Source organism: Tamandua tetradactyla, chromosome 1, assembly GCF_023851605.1.
Source record: "Tamandua tetradactyla isolate mTamTet1 chromosome 1, mTamTet1.pri, whole genome shotgun sequence".
NCBI classification, from domain to species: Eukaryota; Metazoa; Chordata; class Mammalia; order Pilosa; family Myrmecophagidae; genus Tamandua; species Tamandua tetradactyla.
The window spans coordinates 196,155,319-196,182,542 of NC_135327.1; the positions used below are offsets into that span (position 1 = coordinate 196,155,319).

The 27,224-nt window shown below is 41.3% G+C and overlaps 1 protein-coding gene across 14 annotated transcripts in view; it reads right to left on the reverse strand.

Moving 5' to 3' along the window:
- Nucleotides 1-27,224, reverse strand: part of PRKAG2 (protein kinase AMP-activated non-catalytic subunit gamma 2) — a 614,065-nt gene that overhangs the window by 484,802 nt on the left and 102,039 nt on the right. For 2 of the 14 annotated variants that reach the window (XR_013171081.1, XR_013171085.1), the window contains one exon: nt 13,357-13,722. The exons of 7 other annotated variants lie outside the window; for them this stretch is intronic. The gene's annotated coding sequence lies outside the window, so the exon portion shown is untranslated. Of the gene's footprint in view, nt 1-13,356; nt 13,735-14,318; nt 14,453-27,224 lie in introns of those variants that run through there. 5 more of the 14 variants (XR_013171084.1, XR_013171086.1, XR_013171087.1 and 2 more) reach the window with 5 other exon arrangements.

Here is a 27,224-nt window from a genome sequence, read left to right on the forward strand (position 1 = left end):
GTTTAACTAACAGATACAAAGAATAAAGCAGAGACATAGCATGTAATAGGACTGGAGGTCCTGCCATGCAAAACTAAGACATGGTTCTAGTCTTGAAAGGCATCATGGTTAGCTGGAAAGCTTAGTAGATGCTACCTCACGTTGCATCTTGCTACCTCACAATATACGCATGAAAAGACAATAATTCAGTGTAACTAATGTTTTAGTAAGTTCTACAACTATTATAACTAATGTTCAGTGCTGGGAGTGCTTCATGAAGGAGACTGGCGCTGGTCCTTAAAAGCTGGGTAAGCCTTAAGCAATAATAATAGCTTCCATTTGTCAAGTACTTTCTATGCACTAGACAGTGCTTGAAGGGCTTTTCATAAATTTAATCCTTTAATACTTACCACAATGCTATGAAGTCAGTGTTATTATTAATCTCATTTTCCAGACAAAACTAAGGCACAGAGAGGTTAGGGCACAGAGAGGTTAAGTAAGATGCTCAAGGCCACACAGTAAGTGACAGAGCTGGGATTTAAATTAAGCTCTCTACTACATATTATTCTTTCTTCAGCTAGACAAAGAGGAAAACTCTTAAAACTAAAAACATGTCAGGAACCTTAGTGGAAGAGTTGATTGATATCTGGAGAAAAACTAGATTTGACTTTGCTTCCAACATAGTTTTTAAGCTGCTGAGAAAAGAAGAATTGAAATGATCTGCATATTCATCAAAATGACTTCCTAACAAGAAGAAATCCATCAACTCTCTCCAAAGCCTATGGCAAGAAGGAGACAATGCAGTTTTTTTCCAGGGACACTGTCAGTACCTCCATTGGCATGGCCTACCCAGAAGCTGGAGCACAATGGAGTCTGGGAAGTGTAGTTCCCTACAATTAGAGCAGAGCAGGGAAAAGGCAAGGAGAGGGCAGAGAGCAAGCTGATGGTTGAGGGGCACACCATTAATCCCATCTGGAATAGTCCTGGGTTACCTAGGAATATTATTCCTGGAATAATCACATTTCAAATGTATTGAATATACCTCCCAGATTGTCTATATTACCTACAAGCAGACTAAAAAGATATTTTAGGTTATATATGCAAAGGAATAACTGGATTCTATAGAACCTGGCTTGCGAACAGAGCTGAACTGGGGCCATGGAGTGGGGCTGCTCAGCTTATGCATTTGTCTGGTGGTGGAGCCAGAATATTAAAACATCATGTGATGGTTTGAAACTGTATAGACTCCAGAAGATCATGTCCTTAAAGCTAATCCATTCCTGTGGGTGTTGCACCTAGTGTGGGTGGGACCTTCTGATTAGGTTATTTCAGCTGAGGCGTGCCCCAGGTGGGTCTTAATACTCTTACTGAGTCCTTTATAAGAGGATGAAATTCAAAGAAAGATTCAGAACAGAGAAAGTCACAGAAACAGGGGAGGAAACCACTGAAGCTAGGAGCTAAAAACAGCAAAACCCAGAAGAGAAGGGAGAGACCAGCAGACCCCGCCATGTGCCATGCCATGTCTCAGAGAAGTTCAGGATCGCCTGCAGCCTGTCTTCAAGAAGAAGCTATTGTCTTGATGACACCTAGATTTGGACATTTTCATGGCCTCAGAACTGTAAGCTTGTAAACTGATAAGTCCCCATTGTAAAACCCACCCATTTTCTGGTATATTACATTTCAGCAGCTTTAGCAGGCTAAAACACACTCACTAACTACCTTTAACTGAACACTGGTTTTGTCTTTGCACTGCTTCCTCTATGTTGTTTTTTCTTTTAATCATAGTCCTAACCATCTTGTCATTATATTATCTTTTTTCATAAATTTAAAATTTCCAAAAATTACACTCTTTGCCCACCAAGCAACAACTGCTCCATCCTCTCTCTCCACTTCCTTGCTAAATATGAATCTATTTTCTGTCTCTCTGAATTTCAACATACTATCTTAATGCATTGTTGAAAAGGGGCCACTTGTGGTGACTACGCTCAAGGCAACCACTTCTCCCTCATTCTCTTCCTTCCCCATCATGTCTCCATGTGTCCCTATTTTTTAATTAGTATTTTTATTTCAAACAATGTCAAACATATAGAAATGCAGCAAGTACTGTGCAAAGAACACATTTTCTTGTTGGACCATTTGAGAGAAGCTCCAATGCTGAAATATTTGACTTTCCAGGAAATGCCAATACTTTATGGGGACAATAGGTTAGTCTATTTGATGTTGGATCCTGCCAGGTGGTACACAATAATGATGATAATAATAATAATAATTTACTTTGAAATGCATCAACAAGTCAGATAGAGAGAAGGATAGATCTGTGATAAAGTAAGTAGAGTAACATTTTAACGGTAGATTTCAGGGTGGTGTATATGGGTGATCATTGCAATGTCTTTCCAACTTTACTGCATGCTTGTAATTTTTCACAATAAAATGTTGTTGGCCATGGTGGTGATGGGGAAGCAGTTCTTAGAGATATTATTCCTTCACCATGGTGGCTGTCTGTTCTTGAGTGTTTGCCACAATCTTCCAGTATAAACCCAGTCTCTCTGCCTTCCACATGAACAGGACCGCTTTCAGGGTAAATTTTACCCTAGCTGCCAGCCTCTCATTCCTCTTTCCTTCCTTCCACAGTCAGCTCCAAACACAGCATTCATTTTCCAACCTGGCATTATTTACCACCCCCCTTTTTACTCTGTCCCTGCAGTGACTTTCCTTCTAATCATCAAAGAATCAAACTAAACTCTTCATATTCTCCAGTTAATTTAAGAGAGCTGAAAGATGGCAGGGGAGGAAAGGGGAGAAATAGCATTTGTTAAGCATCAGTTATGTGCCAAGCCTTGTGCTTGGGTTTTACCAACTCCCTACCTGCTTCCTAAAAAAAGTAAGAACTTGACCAGGGATTGCTCCCCTGGCTCAGTGAGCACACACAGGCAATGACCCTGTTTAATTAGGAGAGATTTGTGGCTTTGGCTCTCACAGCCTGACCACCAGACTTTGCTTTGGTATGGCCAATGAGTTTCTGGAAGGCCACAGAATATCTTATAAGCACTGGATGACCAGCTACTGCCAACAGAGGTAAACTGCAGTGAATATGCTCAGTGGAGGACCATGAGCTTGTGTGGCCTGAACCACAAATAAGCACATAACCAGGATTTGCACGTGGAAAAAGTGAAAGATAATGAACCAATAGCCTACAGGAATTCTCAGGGGGTAGATGCAATTGTAGCTGGATATTTAATGTTTCATGTGCTTTGTCTCCTTGGTTTTAAGATATACATTTTCATACTTCTGATATCAATATATACATTTAATGTAATCATTTTTTCACCCGTAAAGACTGCCATTATGTTGATAGTGTATTATATAAGTAATGGCATCTGTGGAGACCCAGGGCTTGGGCTTCCCCTCCATATTGAGAGTAAATTGCTGCACGTAGCCACTTACATGACCCAGACAGAAGTTAAAGTTCAATAGACCTCCTCAGGGAGGGAAAGAATGTACAGATGGTATTTTAAACCACCTATCTTATAAAACATTAAAACTCCTCTCCCCTTGTAAACCACCTATCTTATAAAACACTAAAACGCCTCTCCCCTGATATGTTGATAACAAATCTCCAAACCCCTGTATCATGAGACCTTGATGAAACTCTGTTCTCATACACTATGGAACGTCCTTGTCCCAAACCCTTATAAGCTGCCCCTTGTACTTGCCATCTTTGTGGAGCACTGATTTCATTTCCTGAACAGCTATCTCCAGGAAGGATTTTCTCCTTTTTGTAAGTCCTTAAAAACAAAAACACCTCACGTCTGACTTTGAATCAAGTGTGTTTTTGGTCTTGGGGTTTGGAACAGCATCCAATAATCAAGAAATCATGGCATAAATCTGTTCTAGTTTGTAAGCTGCTGGAATGCGATATACCAGAAACAGAATGGCTTTTTTTTTTATTAATTAAAGAAAAAAAAAGAAATTAACCCAACATTTAGAAATCATTCCATTCTACATATGCAATCAGTAATTCTTAATATCATCACATAGATGCATGATCATCATTTCTTAGTACATTTGCATCGATTTAGAAGAAGAACTAGCAAAACAGAAAAAGATATAGAATGTTAATATAGAGAAAAAAATAAAAATAATAATAATAGTACAAAAAAAAAACAGACAGACAAAAAAAAAACCTATAGCTCAGATGCAGCTTCATTCAGTGTTTTAACATGATTACTTTACACTTAGGTATTATTGTGCTGTCCATTTTTGAGTTTTTGTATCTAGTCATGTTGCACAGTCTGTATCCCTTCAGCTCCAATCACCCATTATCTTACCCTGTTTCTAACTCCTGCTGGACTCTGTTACCAATGACATATTCCAAGTTTATTCTCGAATGTCTGTTCACATCAGTGGGACCATACAGTATTTGTCCTTTAGTTTTTGGCTGGACTCACTCAGCATAATGTTCTCTAGGTTCATCCATGTTATTACATGCTTCATAAGTTTATTCTGTCTTAAAGCTGCATAATATTCCATCGTATGTATATACCACAGTTTGTTTAGCCACTCGTCTGTTGATGGACATTTTGGCTGTTTCCATCTCTTTGCAATTATAAATAATGCTGCTATAAACATTGGTGTGCAAATGTCCGTTTGTGTCTTTGCCCTTAAGTCCTTTGAGTAGATACCCAGCAATGGTATTGCTGGGTCGTATGGCAATTCTATATTCAGTTTTTTGAGGAACCGCCAAACTGCCTTCCACAGTGGTTGCACCATTTGACATTCCCACCAACAGTGGATAAGTGTGCCTCTTTCTCCGCATCCTCTCCAGCACTTGTCATTTTCTGTTTTGTTGATAATGGCCATTCTGGTGGGTGTGAGATGATATCTCATTGCGGTTTTGATTTGCATTTCTCTAATGGCCAGGGACATTGAGCATCTCTTCATGTGCCTTTTGGCCATTTGTATTTCCTCTTCTGATAGGTGTCTGTTCAAGTCTTTTTCCCATTTTGTAATTGGGTTGGCTGTCTTTTTGTTGTTGAGTTGGACAATCTCTTTATAAATTCTGGATACTAGACCTTTATCTGATATGTCATTTCCAAATATTGTCTCCCATTGTGTAGGCTGTCTTTCTACTTTCTTGATGAAGTTCTTTGATGCACAGAAGTGTTTAATTTTGAGGAGCTCTCATTTATTTATTTCCTTCTTCAGTGCTCTTGCTTCAGAATGGCTTTTAAAAAAGGGAATTTATTAAGTTGCAAGTTCACAGTTCTAAGGCCATGAGAATGTCCAAATTAAGGCACCAACAAGAAGTTACCCTCACTCAAGAAAGGGCGATGAAGTTCAGGGCTTCTCTCTCAACTGGAAAGGTACATAGCAGACATGGCAATGTCTACTGGCTTCCTTTCCAGGCCTCTTAGTTCACGAAGCTCCCCCAGGAGTGATTTTCTTCTTCATCTCCATAGGTATCCGGCTGTGTGGGCTCTGCAGTTCTTGTGGCTCTGAAGCGCTTTCCAAAATGCTTCCCCTTTTAAAGTATTCCAGTAAACTAATCAAGATGCACCTGGAATGGGTCGAGTCACATCTACCTCTAATCAAAGGTTAATAACCACAATTGGGTGTGTCACATCTCCATGGAGGTAATCTAATCAAGTTCCCAACCTACAGTGCTGAATATGGATGTGGTAGTCAGATTCAGTTGTCAACTTGGCCAGGTGAGCATACCTAGTTTTGTTGCTACACACATGAGCCAATGGTACGTGAAACCTCATCTGTTGCTGATTTACATCTGCAGTCAGCTAGGAGGCAGGCCTGCTGCAACGAAGGACATTTGACTTAATTGGCTGATGCTTAAATGAGAGACCACAATGTAGCACAGCCTAGCAGCTCAGCATCCTCATCTCAGCACTCGCAGCTCAGCCCAGGCCTTTGGAGATGCAGAAAGAAGTCACCCCGGGGAAAGTTGTTGGAACCCAGGGGCCTGGAGAGAAGACCAGCAGAGACCATCCTGTGCCTTCCACGTAAGAAAGAACTTCAGTGGAAAGTTAGCTGCCTTTCCTCTGAAGAACAAACAAAATAAATCCCCTTTTATTAAAAGCCAATCTGTCTCTGGTGTGTTGCATTCCAGCAGCTAGCAAACTAGAACAGAGTTGGTACCAGAGAGTGGGGTGCTGCTGCGGTTTGCAAATACCAGATGTGTTGGAACAGTTTTTTGGATGGCTAAGGGGAAGATTTTGGAGGAACAGTGAAGAGAATGATGGAGAAGTTCTGGAGTACTTGAAGAGACTGTTGGTGTAAATGGAACTACTACCAATCTTGACAAAGGAGGACACAAAAGGGAGAGATTGGAGTATGCAGAGTGAGAACCATGGAAGCTCGGGTCTGAAGCCAAGAAACCTCAGCCAAGAGAGTGGACCCACCCATAAACATGGAGGGGGTGAGTTTACCCTGAAGGGCGAGGATGAGTCTCCCCTCTCATTGCAGTGGAAGAGTTGTGCAGCTTCAGGCCTTGGAAAAGGCGTAGCACGGTCCTTGGGGGACTGGGAGAGCCTGGCTGCCAACACGTGGATTGGTTGAGCATGTGCCCCAGAAATGGCAGAGAGCCCAGGGGTGGTCCTGATGCCTGGAGAGAGTGGAGCCAAGAGGTGGTCTCCTCGATGTTCCCCGAGGTTGATTTGGAAAGAGGCAGGCCACTGCATAGGCCCTTAGAAGGGGTGGGACTGCCACTTTCTAAAGCCAAAGGATAAATGAATTTCAGACTTCGAAATCCCATGGTGCTTGCCCTGCAGGTTTTACATCTGTGTTTCTTCCAATTTCTCACTATGGAAATGAAAATTTGTATCCTGTGAATATCCTCCTTTGCATATTGGCACCTGTATTAGTTAGGGTTCTCTAGAGAAACAGAACCAACAGGGAACACTTGCAAATATAAAATTTATGAAAGTGTCTCACGTGACCGTAGGAACGCAGAGTCCAAAATCCACAGGGCAGGCTGCGAAGCCGATGACTCCAATGGATGGCCTGGACGAACTCCACAGGAGAGGCTCACCAGCCAAAGCAGGAATGCCACCTGTCTCCTCTGAGTCCTCCTTAAAAGGCTTCCCATGATTGGATTTAGCATCACTAATTGCAGAAGACACTCCCCTTTGGCTGATTACAAATGGAATCAGCTGTGGATGTAGCTGACGTGATCATGACCTAATCCTATGAAATGTCCTCATTGCAACAGACAGGCCAGCGCTTGCCCAATCAGATGAACAGGTACCACAACTTGGCCAAGTTGACACCTGTCCCTAACCATGACAGCACCAGACTTGTTTTGAGATTCACAGGTCCACAGCAAGAAGAGAATTTTTTGCACCTGTTTAAGGTGATGTTTGTTGTTGCCAAGTTGACAAGGGGTGGACATGTGGTAGTCAGATTCAGCTGTCAACTTGGCCAGGTGAGCGTACCTAGTTTTGTTGCCATGCACATGGTATGTGAAACCTCATCTGTTGCTGATTACATCTGCAGTCAGCTAGGAGGCAGGCCTGCTGCAATGAAGGACATTTGACTTAATTGGCTGATGCTTAAATGAGAGATGGCAATGTAGCACAGCCTAGCAGCTCAGCATCCTCATCTCAGCACTCACAGCTCAGCCCAGGTCTTGAAGATGCAGAGAGAAGTCACCCCGGGGAAAGTTGTTGGAACCCAGGGGCCTGGAGAGAAGACCAGTAGAGACCATCCTGTGCCTTCCACATAAGAAAGAATCTCAGTGGAAAGTTAGCTGCCTTTCCTCTGAAGAACTAACAAAATAAATCCCCTTTTGTTAAAAGCCAATCTGTCTCTGGTGTGTTGCATTCCAGCAGCTAGCAAACTAGGACAATGGATTAAAAAAAAACGGCTAGTTCCGGGCCAAGATGGTGGCCTAGCAATGTGCACGTTTTAGTTCATCCTCCAGAACAACTACTAAATAATCAGAAACAGTACAGAACAGATCCTGGGGTCATGTCAGTGACCAGACACACAGCATACCCCAGTCTGGATGAACTGGACTGGCTGTGAGACCCCCAGAACCATGAGTTACCCAAGCCATGGCCCCTCTCCCACAGGTGCTTCCCAGAGGTGAAAGCAAAGAGAATTTACCAGCAGCAGTGGCTGAGCCCAACCAAATGCCAATTGTGGAATTAACAAATTCTGACTACAAAAAATAAGCCCCCAGCTCAGGTGAACCTGGTCTAAGCAGAGGTCGCTCATTTTCACCCTGGTGACAAGGGGGCAGGGCTGACGGAAAAAGAAAAAAAAAAAAAAACAGAGGTTTTTGTGGCTGTGTTTCTGCAAAGGCTTGACTGCCTTTGGATACAGTGGCAGAGCTTCTCAGGCTGCAACTGCCCCAGGCACAGGCAGAAACGAGCTCGTTTGAGGGCTTGTCTGGAGCCTGTGCCTTCCCCAGGGGAGGGGTGAACCCAACTCAGGTGGGATCTCTCCCTCAAGGAATTCAGACTCCAGGGCTTGGTAATTTAAGCCATTAAAACCCGCCTCAACCTCTCCTCTGTCTCCACCACATCCCCAGCAGGGAGAGTCTGCCAAAGTTAAAGGTACCACATCATCTTATGCTGGTGGGACCTGTAGGCAGACAAGCGCCACATACTGGGCAGGATAAGAAAAACAGAGCCCAGAGACTTCACAGGAAAGTCTATCAACCTGCTGGGTCTCACCCTCAGGGAAAACCGATGCAGGTGACTTTTTCCTCCTGATAGGAGGCCAGTTTGGTCTGAGAAAATCTGGCTGGGGTCTATAATACCTAAGTAGACCCTTCTAAGGGTAGGGGAGAAAGGCACCGCACAAGCAGGGCCAGAAACAAGAAAACAAGAACTGAAAAATTCTCCTCTGTTAAACAAAACCTAAGCTAGAGGTCCAGATAAAGCTGAACTGAATGTCAAAGAACAGATAGAGAACAAATTCACCCAGCAAGAAAATCCTAGGTAAAAGAAGTGAAAGCAATCTCCAGAATAAACTAATTTAGGTAATTAAATGTCTAGATGCCAGGAAAAAATAAAAAATCACACTAGGAAAATTGAAGATATGGCCCAGTCAAAGGAACAAACCAACAATTCAAATGAGATACAGGAGTTGAAACAATTAATTCAGAATATATGAACAGACATGGAAAACCTCATCAGAAACCAAATCAGTGAATTGAGGGAGGATATAAAGAAGGCAAGGAATGAACAAAAAGAAGAAATTGAAAGTCTGAAAAAAAAATCACAGAACTTATGGGAATGAAAGGCTTGGTAGAAGAGATGAAAAAAACAACGGAAACCTACAATGGTAGATTTCGAGAGGCAGAACATAGGATTAGTGAACTGGAGGACAGAACACCTGAAATTTGACAAGATAAAGAAAATATAGGGAAAAAATGGAAAAATATGAGCAGGGACTCAGGGAATTGAATGGCAATATGAAACGCACGAATATACATGTTGTGGGTGTCCCATAAGAAAAAAAGAAGGGAAAAGGAGGAGAAAAACTAATGGAGGAAATTATCACTGAAAATTTCCCAACTCTTATGAAAGACTTAAAATTACAGATCCAAGAAGTGTAGTGTACCCCAAAGAGAATAGATCCAAATAGACACACTCCAAGACATTTACTAATCAGAATGTCAGAGGTCAAAGAGAAAGAGAGAATCTTGAAAGCAGCAAGAGAAAAGCAATCCATCACATACAGGGGAAGCCCAATAAGACTATGCGTAGATTTCTCAGCAGAAACCATGGAGGCGAGAAGACAGTGGGATGATATATTTAAATTATTAAAAGAGAAAAACTACCAACCAAGAATTCTATATCCAGCAAGATTGTCCTTCAAAAATAAGGGAGAAATTAAAACATTTTTAGACCAAAAAAATCACTGAGAGAATTTGTGACAAAGAGACCAGCTCTGCAAGAAATACTAAAGGGAGCACTAGAGACAGATACGAAAAGACAGAAGAGAGAGGTGTGGAGAAGAGGGTAGAAAGGAAGACGATGAGTAAAGGTAAAAAGAAGGAAAATTAGATATGACATATAAAATCCAGAAGGCAAAATAGTAGAAGAAATTACTATGCATGCAGTAATAACACTGAAAGTTAATGGATTAAACTCTCCAATCAAAAGACATAGACTGGCAGAATGGATTAAAAAACAGGACCCATCTATATGTGGTCTCTACTCAAAGGACATGAGGGCAAGGACACAAACGGACATTTGCACACCAATGTTTATAGCAGCATTATTTACAATTACCAAGAGATGGAAACTGCCAAAATGTCCATCAACAGACAGGTGGCTAAACAAACTGTGGCATATACATACAATATAATATTATGCAGCTGCAAGACAGAATAAAGTTATGAAGTATATAACAACATGGATGGACCTTAAGGACATTATGCTGAGTAAGATTAGCCAAAAACGAAAGGACAAATACTGTATGGTCTCACTGATATGAACTGACATTAGTGAATAAACTTGGAACATTTCATTGGTAACAAGAGACCATAAGGAGGTAGAAATAGGGTAAGATATTGGGTAATTGGAGCTGAAGGGATACAGATTGTGCAACAGGACTGAATATAAAAACTCAGAAATGGACAGCACTACCTAACCGTAATACAATTATGTTAAAACACTGAATGAAGCTGAATGTGAGAATGATAGAGGGAGGAGGACTGGGGGCATAAATGAAATTACAAAGAAAGATAGATGATAAAGATTGAGATGGTATAATCTAGGAATGCCTAGAGTGTATAATAATACTGACTAAATGTACAAATTAAAAAAAAATTTGTATGAGGAAGAACAAAGGAATGTCATTACTGCAGGATGCTGAAATAGATGTTAATTAGTATTTTAAAATTTCAACTTATGTGTGAGACTAAAGCAAAAAAATGTTATTTGGTACAAAATTTATATTTTGACTAGTGCATCTCCTAATATAACTTATGTAGATAATTTGTTGAACAACATAAGTACATGGAACCTTGGGTAGGACATGAGATTTTGTTGGTTTGTCCAGAGTGATGCCCCGCTGAATCCCAAAATTATTTGATCAGTGAGTGGAAAAGTATTTGCAAAGTCCCCTTTGGGGAATGGTGAGAATGGGGGAAAATTCAGCCTCCCCAAGTTGAATTCTTGATATTCTCACAAACAGTGTGGACAACCAAAGCTATAGGCTGAGCCCCCAGTCTTGGGGTTTGTTCATATGAAACTTAACCCCACAAAGGATAAGTCAAGCCTACTTAAAATTAGACCTAAGAGTCACCCCCAAGAGAACTTCTTTTGTTGCTCAGATGTGGCCTCTCTCTCCAGCCAACATGACAAGCCTACTCACTGCCCCTCCCCCCGTCTATGTGGGACATGACTCCCAGGTGTGTGGACCTTCCTGGCAACGTGGGACAGAAATCCTAGAATGAGCTGAGACTCAGCATCAAGGGATTGAGAAAACCTTCTCGACCAAAAGGGAGAAGAGTGAAATGACACAGTGTCAATGGCTAAGAGATTCCAAACAGAGTTGAGAAGTTATCCTGGAGGTTATTCTTATGCATTAAGTAGATATCACCTTGTTATTCAAGATGTAATGGAGAGGTTGGAGGGAACTGCCTGAAAATGTAGAGCTGTGTTGCAGTAGCAATGTTTCTTGATGATGATTGTATAATGATATAGCTTTTACAATGTGACTGCGATTGTGAAAACCTTGTGTCTGATGCTCCTTTTATCTACATGTCAACAGACGAGTAGAACATATGGAATAATAATAAATAATAGAGGGAACAAATGTTAAAATAAATTTAGTTTGAAATGCTAGTGATCAATGAAAGGGAGGGGTAAGGGGTATGTATGTATAATTTTTTTTTCTGTTTTCATTTCATTTTTCTGTTGTCTTTTTATTCCTTTTTCTGCATTGATGCAAACGTCCTAAGAAATGATCATGATGATGAATATGCAACTATGTGATGATATTGTGAATTACTGATTATATATGTAGAACAGAATGATCATATATTAGGAATGTTTGTATTTCTTTCTTGTAATATTTTAATTAATAAAAAAATTTTAAAAAAAGAAACGGCTGCCTTCATGAAATGGATCAGGATTAAAACATGGCTTTTCTAGGCTATAGAATCCTTTCAAACTGGGACAGTATTATTTATTTAGAGTTTTCTGGTACGTAAATGTAATCTAATGTTATCATTGTGCTGAAAGTGCAAAACTCCAGAGTGTGAAGAAGAACATTTCCTTTCTCATCATTTCAAATTTCTTTGTAAGCAAATTCTTATCTCACCCTCAGATGAAAGTAGTTCCAAAGCTCTTTTGGTTACTGTTGGATCATCATCATCACAATCATCCTTCTAGTCACAAGAACAGCCTCATTTCAATTATTAAAATGTTCAGTCCCCTGAAATAGTCAAAATTCTGACTTCATTCAAAGTGAGTGTCCTGTCTTTGCCCAACCCAGGCTTGCATCAAACTGAAGCCTGTAGTAAGAAAGGGATATGGTCCATTTCCTCTCTATTTCCCTGCCTTGTGTTTCTTCACCTCCCTCTAACTCACTAGCCATGAGGTCAGAGGATGGGGAGAGGAAAAGGTGTTTGGGGTTGGGTTTCCCACCGGGATATAGACTCTGAAATTTGCATGCAGGAGATTTATTGGAAGTCCTCTTAGGAACAACACCTGAAAGGAAGTGAGGGAAGCAGGATGGGGTAGAGGGAGAAGTTGGACTGAGATGCAGCTGCCACAGCGGCCTCAGGTGATCCTCTAGGAAGCTCAGGAGCTGGGATTTTCTTCAAAGTTGTCCCAAATGCCCTGGGGAAGGGGCATGACCTTGGATGAGGCAGCTGTTTCTGACCAAGGGCAATTTCCAGAGAGCATCCCAGATGAGAGTCGCCAGCAGGCCAATATTCACAATGCTGGGGAGTGTGAGCTTCAGACGTGAAGGGGGTGTACTAAAGTACCCACTCTAAGAGGCAAAGGGCAGGAAAGATTTTGACTTGTAATTGCCACAATTTGATATTCATGTGCTTATGCTCTCTGGGGTGGGGAAAATACAATACAGACTTTCTCTAGTGGGACACTTCTGAGGTCCTGGGGGGCTCTGCCAATAGGAACATCCAACTCAGCTTCTGCTGAAATACTCTCAAGCTGCCTTCATGAGATCCCACCAAGCTCCTGCCCCCATATTTATGCCCCCAGGTGAAAGGAAAGTGAAGGAGTGTGGAGGAGGAGAATGCTCGAAAAGAAAGAATGGATAGACCTCAACGGATCATGGCAGGATTTATGAGAGAGCTGGAGAGGTACGGCCTGAGGAACAGTCAAGCCTGCAGGACTGACTGACCCGAGAGCCAGGCTAAGGAGACAGAGAGTGGTATATTTATGGAGCAGAGTTTATTAAAATCAAGAAAAATAAAAAAACAAAAGAACAATGTATCTTGTGGTTACACATCTGTGGTTAAATATTTGATATGCTTGGAGATTGTTAGGAATGGGCTCTCCATTTTGCCAGGGTGGGTGAAGTTCAATCAGCCGCGACAGGTCAGGTCAGTTTCCTGCTTTCCGTTAGTTCCATCCTTCCAGACTCTGGAGGAGTATAAAAAGGGAGTGGGGTGACAGTCGTCTTATCTGGCTGCTTCCTGCTGACCAGGGGGCATCGTGGGGGAAGGTCTTTGGTGAGCCTGGAGCAGGAACTTCTTTCACATGATCTTGAGTTGCGGCTCGGGAGATAGCGGTGATTCGTCTGGCAAAAAAACTTTTATAGGAGATTAACAAAGCAGGGAAGGAAAGAGAAAATTAATATAAGACATATGAGGGGTTATAAGGGGTATGAGCCAAGAGGGGAGATTGCCTAGGGCACATTAAGGAGCTAGGCGAGGCTTGATCCCCGATTTTAGTAGCTAGGGCTCCATCTCGGACTAAGTGGGATTGGTTAGTATAAAAACAGCACCGTTCTTGAAGTAATGCACAGATGCCTCTGTGTGCAGCTGTTAAGAGGTCGTGTCCATGCCTCTTTTGTAAAACTACTGCAGCTAAAGAGTCTACTTGGTCCTGTAGAGATATAAGCTGTTTTGAGATTTCCTGGAGGTTTGAAGCCAGTTGTTGTGGCAGGATGGTAAAGCTGTGTAATAACACAACTAGTCCTACTGTTTCTGGACTTGCTCTAGAGAGGACCCCAAGTGCGGCTAGTAGGGGGATTAACTGGACGGCTTTTGATTTTTCAGGGGGTATTTTGGACCAGGTTTGTGGGAATAGGTTTATTTGGGGTGATAGAAAGGCTAGTGTGCATGTTCCCGCCCAGTTGGTGGGGAGACACAGGGAGGCATTTGAACCACGTACCCAGAAGAGTCCAGACGTGTAGGCCAGGCAGGGGAGCAAATTAACGCTGGAAACTGGGAAGTATTTACCTGCTCCATGGCGTTCTGTGTTTTCTCTGGTGTGCCGGCAGGCGATGGCATGTCCAAGGGCCATGGCTGTAAGGGGCTGAAACTTTGTTAGGGCCATACCGTTTATGGGGAGCAGTGGGGGGGGGGGTTCTTGTTGCAAATTGATGTTCTGGAGCTTATAAGGAGTGGGGAATCATGAAAAGCAATTTGAGGATGGTCTGTGTCCCAAACGGCAGGGTTGACGTGGGGGTCAGGCGGGTTGAGGGGGTTTATGGGGTCTTGAGGCTTGGGGAGTGGGGGTCAGTCCTGGATTGTTGTCCTGGCTCTGCTGTTTGGAGTAAAAAGATGTCAGTTTAGTGTAGGGGTGGGATGTGGAGGAAAGCTCGAAGCTTATGGAGTATATCTATTCCCAGAAGAGTGAATGTGAGGTCCCCGGAGGAGCACAGGATTGGAGGGGTTTTGTGGGGATAGGTAATAGTTTCTGATACTCCTAATAATCGGCTGGGCCTTTTCCACGAATTCAGGAGAGAGAGAGAGAGAGAGTTGCCCCAATGTCAACCATGAAGGAAAGGATATGGCTGGCCACCATCCCTACTCCCCTGGGCTCCCCGGGATTGTTACGCTCAGTGGCAAGGGCAGTGGAGCCCAGGCTCCCTCATTCCTGTAACTACGGAAAGGGGTTTTATGGTTCTGTAAGTGGAGACCTGAGGGGCAGGGTGTCCACCCCTGAGGGCACTCCACTTTCCAATGTCCCCATTGTCCACAGCTGGGGCACGGCTTGGAGGGAGGTTTCGGGTTTGGGCAGGCTTTTGACCAGTGCCCCTCTTGTCGCAGCGGAAGCAGGCCTCTGGTGGGTCTGTGGTTTTTTGTCCGGGGGAGATGGGAGGGTGTGGGGCCACGCCGAGGACCCTGTAGGGCCGTGGCTAAGAGCTGATATTTGGACTTGAGGTTTTTCTCTCTTTCCCTCCTTGCCTCCTCATCCTGGTTGTTAAACATCCGGAGGGCTACATGGAGGAGTTCCTGTTGTGGAGTCTGTGGGCCTTGTTCAAGCTTCTGAAGCTTTCTTCGGATGTCGGGGGCAGGTTGGCTGATAAATTGTACAGGTAAGAAGAGGGTGCCCTCTGGTGTGTTGAGCTCCAGATTGGTGTATTTTGTTATAGCCTCGGTTAGTCTAGCCATAAAGAGGGACGGGTTTTCTTCAGGTTTTTTGGGTAATTTCCTGGATTTTTTCATAATTTATCTGGGTATGGGTGTTCTTAAGCATCCCTTTGCATAAGCAGGCTATCATATGGTCCCTATTCTGAATTCCAGGGTCCCTGGGTTGGTATGTCCAATCCAGCTCACTGGTGGGGAGTGCCAGATTGCCAGATCTGCAACTGGGTTAAGGTTTCTGTTTTCACCATGAAGGCAGTCTGCATGTTCTCGGGTGGATTGCCAAATGCGGCTCTGTATGTCCGAGGTTAAGGTGGACGTGAGGATGTAATAAAAATCTGGCCATGTAAGGGGATAAGCCTGAATAAGGCGGACGAGTTTCTTGCGATATTTGGTAGGATTCTTAGAGAAGGGGCCTAATTTTTCCTCAATTTGGGACATATCTGCCATTGAGAAGTGGACATGAGCCTGAACTGGTCCCTCCACTCCTGCCACCTTTTGGAGGTGAAACATGTGGTGAGGTTGGTTTTGGCTTGAAGTAGATGTGGAGTGTGTGTAGGGAGGGGAGGGCACAGCTGCCTGGGGGTTCGATGGGGGCATCCAGCAGGGGAATAGGAGGGGGCAGGCTGGGGTTTTGGGGTGGGGGTCATATGGAGGGGGGATCATTACCAGGGTCTGGGTTGGTGAAGGTGGGGCTGGGGTTGGGGGAGTGTTTTCTTGGTGTGGCGGGGCAGGGGTCGGGTATTGGCCAGGAGTAGCTGGAGTGGAGAACATGATTTACAAAGGGTCGGTCTGGAGCGGAGATAGAAAAAGGCCTGGAGATACTGGGTACCTCAGACCACTTGCCATTTCGATGGAGGAAGGAGTCTAGTTCATTTAGAATGACAGGGTCAAAAGTTCCAAATTCTGTTCGTCAATGTTGTCTAAATTGTATTGTGGCCAGGTCTGGGTTGAAAGTCAGAGGAATTTAGTGGCCTTTAAATCAGGCATTAAGCCTAATGTTTTCAGATTTTTTTTGAGACAGGCTAGAGGTGAGTCTGCTGGGATGGAGGTCCCGGTCCCCATTCTGATGGAGAAATAGTGGGGAGGAAGGCTAATTATGAGAGGCCAAAAGAACTGGGCCTTCAACACGAGGCAGGGTGTCCCCTACTCCAGCCAGCCGAGGGGACCCCAGGGGTCCACGTCAGGAGAGTGAGCAAGAGAGAGAGAGAGAGAGAAAGAGAGAGAGAGAAAGAGCCCACAGGGTACCTCTGTGGGGAGAGAGTAAAGTGGAGAGACTCACCCACCAGCAATGTCCAAGGGTGATTTTAATCAGTTGGTGGTGGATGCAGTGGCTGAAGTGGCAAGCGTCCCCTGATCCGGAGGTTTTAATGAGAGAGCAGAGGGCTAAAGATTGCTCAGGCACAGGGTTTGCCGAGAGGACCAATAAAGAACCACTGGAGTCCCTGAACTGCTCATGTGGCAATGAGGCCGCAAAAGCTGTGCTCTCCTAAGAGAGGGTGGCTTCGGGTCACTTTCCGGCAGCCGTTTAGCCTATAGTGAGCTCAAAGGGTCACTTGGGTCCTGTGGCGCCAGGCATGAAAATGAAAGAAGAGGAAGGGAGGGTTTAAAGGGGAAGGGTTCGAATGGAGGGGGAAAGAGCCAGGGACAGAGGTCCCTGCCTTAGCCCCTTCCTGGGTTTTGGCACCATTATGAAAGGAAAGTGAAGGTGTATAGAGGAGGAGAATGCTTGAAAAGAAGGAATGGACAGACCTCAACGGATCATGGCAGGCTTTATTAGAGAGCTGGAGAGGGATGGCCGAGGGGCAGTCAAGCCTGGAGGACTGACTGAACCAAGAGCCGCATTAAGAGGAGGGAGAGTGGTGTATTTACAGAGCAGGGTTTATTGAAATCAAGGAAAATAAAAAAAGAGCAATGTATTTTGTGGTTACACGTCTGTGGTTAAATGTTTGAAATGCTTCAGAGATTGTTAGGAATAGGCAGGTGGGGCTCTCCAGTTCGCCAGGGTAGGTGAAGTTCACCCAGCCACAACAGGTTAGGTAAATTTCCTGCTTTCTGTTAGTTCCATCACCAAGTATGGGTCAAAGAGCACCCTCTTTATCCCCTCACACCCTAGAGGATAAATATCAAGCTGAGTCTCCCAGGGACAAGCCTAGCCCTGGCACCGTGGGATTGACAGTGCCATCCTGACCAAAAGGGGGTAAACAAATGTAACAAATAAGGTATCAGTGGCCGAGAGAGTTCAAATAGTCGAGAGGCTACTCTGGAGGCTACTCTTACACAAGCTTCAGCTAGATATTGCTATTTATCACAATTTGCCAAACTCCAACCGAAACAATTCCTGTCAGCTCTAAAGAACACCCAGGGATCTATCTGAGATTCTACAACAGTTCAATGCACTATGATTACTTTCTAGAAACCCATAACCTCCAGATGGGTTCCTTAGGCCAGATAAGTCCTGAAATGCAGAGTGCTTTGGAATTTATTGCTTTTTTGTATATATGTTAATTTTCACAATAAAAAAAAAATCAAGCTGAGTGATGTCCTCAAAACCCGTCTTATGAAGCTTGAGTTGAGAGGTACACTCTTCCCTCTTTCTTGGTGGTTGGGGAAAGGGGGAAGACATTTGTCAACAGTCCAACTTTCACCATAAAAATTTTCTCACAGGCTTTTTTAAAAAAATTATTTTATATATATGTACATATCACATAAAATTTGTCATTTTAACCATCTTTCAATCCTTAAAATGATTTCTAGCTAATGGTGTTAAAACTGCTTTACCACCATCTCCTTTGCAGATGTAGCATTTCACTTTGGGATGCCACCTCTTCTGTTTTTTAGTTCTTAGACTTCTTTTAGGATATAGTGAACATTCATAAAGAAAGAGTCCATTTTAACTTTCTGAATCAACAACTTGCAGGAAAAGTATTTGGCCAATATTTCAGACAGAGAACTACTGAGAAAGGAAAATGTGGCACCTGGAAACAGGCATGAAATTAATTGCCTGTGAAAATTCACAAACATTTGCATAGGACTGGGGAGCTGGAGGCTGTACTTCATTTGTTTCATTTGTAAAACGGTCTTGGAAATCAGGAATTATTGTTGCCATTTAAAAGATGAGAAATGAGACCCAGAGAGGCTACTTTGACCAAAGTCAAATGTGAGTATCTAACCAAAAATCTAACCAAAGCTCATTCATGCTCTTTGTACTATACCAAGCTTGCTTTTTTCCATATGAAATACACAAAATTTGCAAGAGAGTGGGCAAAATGCCATGGATAATACAAAGATAAATAAATTACAAGCTTTGCCAGTAAGTAGCTTACCCCCGTAAGGGAAAAAGGCATCATTTTAAATGACTATAAAAACAAGATAGAATATGACCTCTCCAAACAGAAGTTGAGGGAATGAGCTCATCTATTTCTGGGAAGAAATCAAGAAGAGATTCATGAACTTTCAGTTTAAGATGATATATTGATTATATAGATTTACCTTTTCTCCATAGTAAGTCTGTGGAAATAATAAAGAATCGCCAAAGAGAATGAAATAATAGCTCTGATATGGGGATAGGGGCAGGGAGGGGCAATATGTGAACATCAGCAAGTGAAAGATTTTGATGAATTTCTAAAAGAAAGAAGAACTTCCAGATTTAAAAGCATGGTGAGATTTAAAAGGGAGAGCCTTGCTGACCTCCTCCTACTATAAATGTGTGTAGAAATGCTGAATTAAAATATAATGAAAAATAATTTTAGTGTGTTGCTGAAAGAAAGAAATCCCCAGGTGCCATAAGCAAAGAAATTACCAAAAACTAGATGGATAAATCAATTGCATCTATGGCTGATTATATCTACATCAACTGAGATTGCCTTCAACAATGAGAAAAGTCTCATCCAATAAGTTTGATGGCCTTAAAAGGAGACTTGATGATTTCAGCAGTGAGAAGGGAGAATTTCCCTCTCTAGTTCAGCCAGCCAGCTTGTCCTAGGGAATTCATTGAAAACCTTCCTTGGAATTCGCAGCTTTAATAGAATTTGAACTTGTCCATCCTTACAGTCACATGAGCCAATTCATATTATTTATATAATATTGGTTATCATTATCCTGTCGATTCTGTTTCCCTTGAGAACCCTGACCAATACACGTGTATTAATAGTTAGGCAGTAACCATTAGAAGAACTAAAACCAAAATTTGTTAAAAGTGGGCTCCCGAGACTTCCTGGAAGATGGCGGCTTAGTAAGACGCGCGGATCTTAGTTTCTTCTCCAGGACACCTACTAGGGGAGTAGAAACGATACAGAAAGCGCCCAAAGCCACAACAGAGATAAAAAAGACAGCGTACCCCATCCTGGAACGGCTGGCTGGCTGAGAGAAGCAGCTCGGGTGAGATCGCCGAGGCGCGCGGGCCTTACCGGGCGGGGTGGCAAGCGGCCGGAGTTACTCCCTTCCCCCTTCCCGGGCCGGCTGGGAGAATTGGAGAGGTGGTCCCCTGAAACCAAGGCGGCTGGCGCCCACACCACGCGCAGCCCCCGGACCAACTGAGAGAATTGGATCGGAAACCCCCAGGCCGCGGAGAACGGTGACGGGTGGGGGAGGCCCCTTCCAAACCCGTGACTCCCGGGGAACGTGCATTCTCCTGGGCGGGCTGCTGCCGCTGGCGCCCTCCCGCCACGCTTGTTGCCCGGACCCCGGCCGGCTCAAGCCGCTTCGGCTAGCGAACCCCCAGGACGGCGAGAGTTTTCCAAAGTTTAAGGTCCCACAGCACCTTTTACTGGTGGGACCCGCAGACAAACGTGTGCCACGAGCGCCACCTACTGGGCAGGATAAGAAAAACAGAACCCAGAGATTTCACAGAAAAATATTACAACCTTGCTGGGTCCAACACCAAGAGAAATCTGAATAAATGCCCAGACGCCAGCAGCAGAAGATAACTGTCCACGCTCAAAAGATTGAGAATATGGCTCAGTCAAAGGAACAAACCAATAGCTCAAATGAGACACAAGAGCTGAGACAACTAATGCTGAATATACGAACAGAAATGGAAAACCTCTTCAAAAATGAAATCGATAAATTGAGGGAGGACATGAAGAGGACATGGGCTGAACATAAAGAAGAAATAGAAAAACTGAAAAAACAAATCGCAGAACTTATGGAAGTGAAGGATAAAGTAGCAAACATAGAAAAAATAATGGATAGCTACAATGATAGATTTAAAGAGACAGAAGATAGAATTAGTGATTTGGAGGATGGAACATCTGAATTCCAAAAACAAACAGAAACTATAGGGAAAAGAATGGAAAAATTTGAACAGGGTATCAGGGAACTCAAGGACAATATGAACCGCACAAATATACGTGTTGTGGGTGTCCCAGAAGGAGAAGAGAAGGGAAAAGGAGGAGAAAAACTAATGGAAGAAATTATCACTGAAAATTTCCCAACTCTTATGAAAGACCTAAAATTACAGATCCAAGAAGTGCAGCGCACCCCAAAGAGATTAGACCCAAATAGGCGTTCTCCAAGACACTTACTAGTTAGAATGTCAGAGGTCAATGAGAAAGAGAAGATCTTGAAAGCAGCAAGAGAAAAACAATCCATTACATACAAGGGAAACCCAATAAGACTTTGTGTAGATTTCTCAGCAGAAACCATGGAAGCTAGAAGACAGTGGGATGATATATTTAAAATACTAAAAGAGAAAAACTGCCAACCAAGACTCCTATATCCAGCAAAATTATCCTTCAAAAATGAGGGAGAAATTAAAACATTCTCAGACAAAAAGTCACTGAAAGAATTTGTGACCAAGAGACCAGCTCTGCAAGAAATACTAAAGGGAGCACTAGAATCAGATACAAAAAGACAGAAGAGAGAGATATGGAAAAGAGTGTAGAAAGAAGGAAAATCAGATATGATATATATAATACAAAAGGCAAAATGTTAGAGGAAAATATTATCCAAACAGTAATAACACTAAATGTCAATGGACTGAATTCCCCAATCAAAAGACATAGATTGGCAGAATGGATTAAAAAACAGGATCCTTCTATATGCTGTCTACAGGAAACACATCTTAGACCCAAAGATAAACATAGGTTGAAAGTGAAAGGTTGGGAAAAGATATTTCATGCAAATAACAACCAGAAAAGAGCAGGAGTGGCTATACTAATATCCAACAAATTAGACTTCAAATGTAAAACAGTTAAAAGAGACAAAGAAGGACACTATATACTAATAAAAGGAACAATTAAACAAGAAGACATAACAATCATAAATATTTACGCACCGAATCAGAATGCCCCAAAATACGTGAGGAATATACTGCAAACACTGAAAAGGGAAATAGACTCATATACCATAATAGTTGGAGACTTCAACTCACCACTCTCATCAAGGGACAGAACATCTAGACAGAGGATCAACAAAGAAATAGAGAATCTGAATATTACTATAAATGAACTAGACTTAATAGACATTTATAGGACATTACATCCCACAACAGCAGGATACACCTTTTTCTCAAGTGCTCATGGATCATTCTCAAAGATAGACCATATGCTGGGTCACAAAGCAAGTCTTAACAAATTTAAAAAGATTGAAATCTTACACAACACTTTCTCGGACCATAAAGGAATGATGTTGGAAATCAATAATAGGCAGAGTGCCAGAAAATTCACAAATACGTGGAGGCTCAACAACACACTCCTAAACAACGACTGGGTCAAAGAAGAAATTGCAAGAGAAATTAGCAAATACCTCGAGGCGAATGAAAATGAAAACACAACATATCAAAACTTATGGGACACAGCAAAGGCAGTGCTAAGAGGGAAATTTATTGCTCTAAATGCCTATATCAGAAAAGAAGAAAAGGCAAAAATTCAGGAATTAACTATCCATTTGGAAGAACTGGAGAAAGAACAGCAAGCTAACCCCAAAGCAAGCAAAAGGAAAGAAATAACAAAGATTAGAGCACAAATAAATGAAATTGAAAACATGAAAACAATAGAGAAAATCAATAAGGCCAGAAGTTGGTTCTATGAGAAAATCAATAAGATTGATGGGCCCTTAGCAAGATTGACAAAAAGAAGAAGAGAGAGGATGCAAATAAATAAGATCAGAAATGGAAGAGGAGACATAACTACTGACCTCACAGAAATAAAGGAGGTAATAACAGGATACTATGAACAACTTTACGCTAATAAATACAACAATTTAGAGGAAATGGACGGGTTCCTGGAAAGACATGAAGAACCAACTTTGACTCAAGAAGACATAGATGACCTCAACAAACCAATCACAAGTAAAGAAATTGAATTAGTCATTCAAAAGCTTCCTAAAAAGAAAAGTCCAGGACCAGATGGCTTCACATGTGAATTCTACCAAATGTTCCAGAAAGAATTAGTACCAATTCTCTTCAAACTCTTCAAAAAAATCGAAGTAGAGGGAAAACTACCTAATTCATTCTATGAAGCCAACATCACCCTCATACCAAAACCAGGCAAAGATATTACAAAAAAAGAAAACTACAGACCAATCTCTCTAATGAATACAGATGCAAAAATCCTCAATAAAATTCTAGCAAATCGTATCCAACAACACATTAAAAGAATTATACATCATGACCAAGTAGGATTCATCCCAGGTATGCAAGGATGGTTCAACATAAGAAAATCAATTAATGTAATACACCATATCAACAAATCAAAGCAGAAAAATCACATGATCATCTCAATTGATGCAGAGAAGGCATTTGACAAGATTCAACATCCTTTCCTGTTGAAAACACTTCAAAAGATAGGAATACAAGGGAACTTCCTTAAAATGATAGAGGGAATATATGAAAAACCCACAGCTAATATCATCCTCAATGGGGAAAAATTGAAAACTTTCCCCCTAAGATCAGGAACAAGACAAGGATGTCCACTATCACCACTATTATTCAACATTGTGTTGGAGGTTCTAGCCAGAGCAATTAGACAAGAAAAAGAAATACAAGGCATCAAAATTGGAAAGGAAGAAGTAAAACTATCACTGTTTGCAGACGATATGATACTATATGTCGAAAACCCGGAAAAATCCACAACAAAACTACTAGAGCTAATAAATGAGTACAGCAAAGTAGCAGGTTACAAGATCAACATTCAAAAATCTGTAGCATTTCTATACACTAGTAAGGAACAAGCTGAGGGGGAAATCAAGAAACGAATCCCATTTACAATTGCAACTAAAAGAATAAAATACCTAGGAATAAATTTAACTAAAGAGACAAAAAACCTATATAAAGAAAACTACAAAAAACTGCTAAAAGAAATCACAGAAGACCTAAATAGATGGAAGGGCATACCGTGTTCATGGATTGGAAGACTAAATATAGTTAAGATGTCAATCCTACCTAAATTGATTTACAGATTCAATGCAATACCAATCAAAATCCCAACAACTTATTTTTCAGAAATAGAAAAACCAATAAGCAAATTTATCTGGAAGGGCAGGGTGCCCCGAATTGCTAAAAACATCTTGAGGAAAAAAAACGAAGCTGGAGGTCTCGCGCTGCCTGACTTTAAGGCATATTATGAAGCCACAGTGGTCAAAACAGCATGGTATTGGCATAAAGATAGATATATCGACCAATGGAATCGAATAGAGTGCTCAGATATAGACCCTCTCATCTATGGACATTTGATCTTTGATAAGGCAGTCAAGCCAACTCACCTGGGACAGAGCAGTCTCTTCAATAAATGGTGCCTAGAGAACTGGATATCCATATGCAAAAGAATGAAAGAAGACCCATCTCTCACACCCTATACAAAAGTTAACTCAAAATGGATCAAAGATCTAAACATTAGGTCTAAGACCATAAAACAGTTAGAGGAAAATGTTGGGAGATATCTTATGGATCTTACAACTGGAGGCGGTTTTATGGACCTTAAACCTAAAGCAAGAGCACTGAAGAAGGAAATAAATAAATGGGAACTCCTCAAAATTAAACACTTTTGTGCATCAAAGAACTTCATCAAGAAAGTAGAAAGACAGCCTTCACAATGGGAGACAATATTTGGAAATGATATATCAGATAAAGGTCTAGTATCCAGAATTTATAAAGAGATTGTTCATCTCAACAACAAAAAGACAGCCAACCCAATTACAAAATGGGAAAAAGACTTGAACAGACACCTCTCAGAAGAGGAAATACGGATGGCCAAGAGGCACATGAAGAGATGCTCAATGTCCCTGGCCATTAGAGAAATGCAAATCAAAACCACAATGAGATATCATCTCACACCCACCAGAATGGCCATTATCAACAAAACAGAAAATGACAAGTGCTGGAGAGGATGCGGAGAAAGAGGCACACTTATCCACTGTTGGTGGGAATGTCAAAGGGTGCAACCACTGTGGAAGGCAGTTTGGCGGTTCCTCAAAAAGCTGAATATAGAACTGCCATACGACCCAGCAATACCATTGCTAGGTATCTACTCAAAGGACTTAAGGGCAAAGACACAAACGGACATTTGCACACCAATGTTTATAGCAGCATTATTTACAATTGCAAAGAGATGGAAACAGCCAAAATCTCCATCAACAGAAGAGTGGCTAAACAAACTGTGGTATATACATACGATGGAATATTATGCAGCTTTAAGACAAGATAAACTTATGAAGCATGTAATAACATGGATGGACCTAGAGAATATTATGCTGAGTGAATCCAGCCAAAAACTAAAGGACAAATACTGTATGGTCCCACTGATGTGAACGGACATTCGAGAATAAACTTGAAATATGTCATTGGTAACAGAGTTCAGCAGGAGTTAGAAACAGGGTAAGACAATGGGTAATTGAAGCTGAAGGGATACAGACTGTGCAACAGGACTAGATAGAAAAACTCAAAAATGGACAGCACAATAATACCTAATTGTAAAGTAATCATGTTAAAACACTGAATGAAGCTGCATCTGAGCTATAGGTTTTTGTTTTGTTTTGTTTTGATTTTACTATTATTACTTTTATTTTTTTCTCTATATTAACATTCTATATCTTTTTCGGTTATGTTGCTAGTTCTTCTAAACCAATGCAAATGTACTAAGAAATGATGATCATGCATCTATGTGATGATGTTAAGAATTAATGATTGCATATGTAGAATGGTATGATCTCTAAATGTTGGGTTAATTTCTTTTTTTCCGTTAATTAAAAAAAAAAAAAAAAGAGAAGGGATAATTGGAGATGAAGGGATACAGACTGTACAACGGGACTTGATATAAAAACTCAGAAATGGACAGCACAATACTACCCAACTCTAATGCAATTATGTTAAAACACTGAATGAAGCTGCATGTGAGGTATAGGTTTTTTGTTTTTGTTTTTTTTGTTTTTTTTCTTTCTATTATTGTTTTAATTCTTATTCTGTTGTCTTTTTATTTCTTTTTCTAAATTGATGCAAATGTACTAAGAAATGATGAATATGCAACTATGTGATGTTATTAAGAATTACTGATTGTACATGTAGATTGGAATGATTTCTAATTGTTTTGTTAATTCTTTTTTTAATTAATAAAAAAAAAAAAAAGAAGATTCAGGGATCCCTATAATAATGCCATTTCCTCTCTCTTGCTTTTTTTTTAATTAATTAAAAACATTAACTGACACAACATTTATTTTCAGGAAGACTATATAACTAGTATATTTAGAAGTCCTTGTATGCCTAAGCGTATTTGTTGGCTGCCCTTAAAAATGAATGCTAACTTGGTTGCATATAGAATACGGAAGTCACAACCTATTTCCCTCATATTCTGATGTTGCTCCACCTGGCATTCCATGCGGTACAGAAGTCTCCTATGTACCTAATCTTTTTTCCCTTTGTAGATAATTTTTTAAACATTGATGCATGTAGACCATTTTTTTTTTAACCTTGAGATTAAAATCTTTCATCAGGACATATCCAGACAAAGATCCTTTTTCATTTATTTTTGTTTTAAGTCTGGCACTAAGTGAGTGATCCCTTTCAATTTGCAGATAAAGTTTTCCTCCAATTCACAAAATTTACTTCTATTTTTTTCTTATATAAGAAAATACATAGCTTCTCTTCCTTCTTCTCTGTTGCTTTTTTTCTTGAATTCTTATATCTATAGATATATATTAACTTTGGTTTGGCCTATCTAGCTAACTGGTCTCTCCATCTCCAATCTTTACCTTCAGTCCATCTCATATAGTAATATCAGATCCATCTTCCCAACGCAGAGCGTTCCAGATTCAGCATGCTCACTGGGACCTGACCACATTCATCTTAACAAAACGCAGTGTTGTTTCTTCATTTTAAAAAAATCCGCAGTAAACCATTAAGTAAGTATGATTTTCTCAGCATCATAAAAAATATCTAACAGAGTCATTGAGATAAGAAGTATTCTCATTAAATTCTAGATGAACCCATAATGATAAATATTGATGAGGTCAACAAGGTTTTGTATTTGAAAATACAAATCAGGCATATTTGTATTTGATGACGTACCTGAAAAGCTAATTAAAATTGACTATAAAAATATTTTTAGAAGAAGATAATTCCATCAAGTGACCAACTGGAAAATAAAACTTAAACCTTTTCTCATATAATAATGATAACCAGCTAGAAAATTAGAAAGAAGAAAGCTCTGATTCATAAAAACAAGGAGTGAGTGAGAAATGTGCAGATCCTCTATGAGGAAAACTTCATTTGAGA